This window comes from Chrysochloris asiatica, unplaced genomic scaffold (assembly GCF_000296735.1).
Source record: "Chrysochloris asiatica unplaced genomic scaffold, ChrAsi1.0 scaffold00347, whole genome shotgun sequence".
Classification (NCBI taxonomy): Eukaryota; Metazoa; Chordata; class Mammalia; order Afrosoricida; family Chrysochloridae; genus Chrysochloris; species Chrysochloris asiatica.
The window spans coordinates 1,172,333-1,176,150 of record NW_006408865.1 but is presented as its reverse complement, the minus strand read 5'-3'; positions in this window follow the sequence as shown (position 1 = coordinate 1,176,150).

Here is a 3,818-nt window from a genome sequence, read left to right as displayed (position 1 = left end):
TTGACATTGTCAAGGATTTATTTTTACTTGGATATCCACAATCAGTATCACTGGAAAATAGTCAAGAAATCAAATGACATATAACATTAGGCAAATCTGCTGCAATAGACTTCTTTAAAGTGTTAAATGAGCAAATGGATCACTTTGAAAACTAGGGGGCGCCTGACCCAAGTCATGATATCGTCTCATATGCACGTGAAAGCCAGAAAATGATTAAGGAAAACTGGAGGACTGATGCATTTTAATTAGGGTGTCAGCAAAGAATGTTGAACATATGAGAGTAAAAAACTATCTGCACTCCAGTTATATTAAAATGCCAGTCCATGTCCACTACTGATGACAACATTGAGTGTGCAAGTGAAATAATTCTGTCAAAGAGACAAGTGACAGTGGATTATGTGACAAATTATTTGCAAATTAGCCATCACTCTATGAAATACTCCATAACAGATTAGGTTTCTAAAGTTTGAGAGATAGATTCTGAAAACAATTTACAGAAGAGCATAAACATAAGTGTTTGAACGTCTTCAGACAAAAATTGAACTGATATGCAAAGGCAAAAGATTCTTAAAAAAAAAAAACAAAAAAAACCCCATCACTGGTGATGAGACATGGATTCATCATTACAAGCCTGAGAGTAAAAGGCAGAGTATGAAATGGAAACATCCTCAATCAACAACCAAGAAAAAGTTCAAAAGTTAACCATCAGTTAGAAAATTGATGCTTACAGTTTGGGATTATCAACAGTGCTCATTATACTGAGATGTGCACTGAAGCCTAAACTTCCAGATCAAATGCAGAGGACTGCTATCCAAGGGTGTTGTGATCTTGCATGACAATGCATGTCCACCCACCTCTGCCCACACTTTTGACACTCTCCAAAAACTTTGTTTTGAGGTGTTAAAGCATCCTTCCCATAATCCTGATGTTGTTCCATCAGACTTTCACCCCTTTAGTCCCCTGAAAGCAATGCTTTGAGGACAAAAATTCATCTCTGATGAAGAAAGTGGTGATTCGTGGTTCACAGCTCAGTTTCAAACATTTTAAAATAATATGGAAAGCTTGTTGAAATGTGGACAAAGTATATTGAAAAGCAAAATTATATATAAAAATATTATGCATTTGTCTTCTTTAAAGATCCATAGTGACCCTATGTAGGGTTTCTGCAGAGCAAATGGTGAGTTTGAACCATCGACCTTGCAGTTCAAATGGCTTTGCAGCCTGGTGCATTAACCCATCGCGCCATACCAGGACAAAAAGTTAGGGTCAGTGAAAAACTGGAAGACACTCAACAAGATGAATTGACAGTGCCTACGAACAATGGGCTTAAACATAGCAACGTTTGTGAGCCTGGCACAGGACTGGACAGTAATTCTATTGTTGTATATAGGGTAGCTCAGTCAGAAACAACCTAAAGGCACTTAACAATTTTGAGAACTTCAGTTGTTCCATACCATATCCCACAATTAATGTAGCCTTTGAAATCTTGGCTATGATAGTTTGTGAGTAGTGGCATTGTAGTTTTAATTTGTAATTTCCTGATGACAGATTATACTCATTGCATTTTTAAATGCTTATGGATATTCAAATGTGAATATCCCTTTCTGTGAGATATGCAAGTTTTTACCCATCTTTTTTCCCCCCTTTATTTTTAGGAGTAAACACTGGTATGAGTCCTCTGTCAGATATATGAGGGTAAATCTAAAAGTATGGCTATTAAGATTTCAGTTTAAACATGGATGAGTTTATACCAAAAATGTTTAAACGTGTCTCTGGTTCTAGTCTCCTTAGTGTGACTTCAAGCAAAGGTATATTTTTTGTGTCATGGGAAGAAAACTAATTTGAAGGTAGGGTTAATATCAAATTTGTAACAAAACTCAAGTAGACATCTTCCAAAATCACTGAAGCTCTGCATAAAGTTTACAAGAATTCTCTCCCTCATCAAACAACATTTCAGATAAGCCATGTGTTTTACAAGGAAGATAAGAACTCAAAGATGAGCCATCAACCTGGACAAATGTAGAAACTAGCTGAAATACAGAAACAAGTTTCACATTTTGTTAAAGGTTTCTATTATTTTACAGCAATATTTGTTGTTTGGCTTGTTTAACAATGCCTTGAGAACAAAAGTTCTTAATAAAATAAAATCCAACTTATCAATTTTTTACTTTATGGTTGGTGCTTTACAGATATTATTTAAGAAATGCTTTTCAACTCTAAGGTCATGCAGATGTTTTGTTTTCTTATAGAACTTGATTTAGCCTTCAAATTTTAGTCAATAACCCACCTCAAATTTTTGGATAGTGTTAAGGGTCCAAATACCATTTTTAAAAAACTTACTGTTCAGAGATCTGGAGTCCAAGTGTGGTGCTGTGGCATAAAACACAAAACTGCAAGGTCAGTTTGAGAGTTGGTGGTTCAAACTCACCAGTCACTCCTTAGAAACCTTATACAGGGTCACTATGAGTCAGAACCGGTTGGACAGCACTTAACAACATAGATATCTAGTTCTCCAGCACCATTTATTGGGAGGGAAAAAACATCCTTTTCCTCACTGAATTGCATGGAACAAGTTGGAAACAATTCATGTATTTCTATTCTATGGAATTTAAGATTGATGCTTTCCTTTTATTTTTAGTAGGATTCACTAATGAGGTATGTATCACATTGTTTTTTTTTTGTGAAAAGTTTTAAACTACAGACTTGTGATGGAAGATCCAGGGGTGGACCCTGAAACCCCTGCTCATTGAACCTCTTAGGCCAAGACAGACAGCTGTTACACTGGATAAGCAGCAGAACCGTGCACTGAGTGTTTCTGACCCTGACTCATCCGTAACCTGTTGTTTCTGTTAAGTGTCATTGCGCTGGTTCCGACTCATTGCGATCCTGTATAGGATTTCCAAGGAGCAGCTGGTGTTGATTTAAACTGACAACCTTGTGGTTCGCAGTCCAGTGCTGATCCTACAGTGCCACAACAGGAGTCCATGTAACCTGTTCACTTTCATAATAAACCCCATAATCACTGAATATCATCTGTGTAGTCACTGCAATGAATTACTGAACCCAGCTGGGAGGAATGGTTGGTGTCATTTTGTACTAACAAATTAACACTGCATTTCCTTGTATAAATTGGCTGGTGGTGTCAGTTGTCTCTTAATTCCAAACACAACTTTATAAATTCTTTGTGATAGTGGAGTTGGAACTCACACTTTTCTGCTTTGTAGGGTATTCCGATTTGCTAACAGTGAATGCTAAAGCATGACTGCAAGTCTAGAGGAAGAAAGGAACCTTAACTTTTGGTGGACTGTCAATGAATGAAAAACCTTAACCGTTCACCAAGTCACAAGTCACTGCTCTTTTAGTTTGCTATACAATTCATGGTGGACAGGTTTCAGATGAGCTTCCAGACAAAAGACAGACTAGGAAGAAAGAGTGACGAATTACTTCCGAATCTTTAGTCACTGAAAACCTTATGAATAGCAGAAAAACACTGTCAGATATAGTACCGGAAAATGAGCCCCTCAGGTTGGAAAGCACTCAAAATGCGACTGGGGAAGAGCTGCCTCCTCAAAGTAGAGTTGACCGTGATGACACAAATGGAGTAAAGCCCATGGGAGAAAAGCCTGCAGGACGTTCATTTGCTGATGGAACACAACTCAAAATGAAGAGAAATGGCTGTACACATCCATGGAAAATCAGAACAGGGACTGTACAAAGTATGAATCTGGGAAAATTGGAAGTTTTCAAAAAATGAAAGGGAATGTATAAACATCGGTATCTTAGGCATAAGTGAGCTGAAATGGACTGGTATTGGCCAT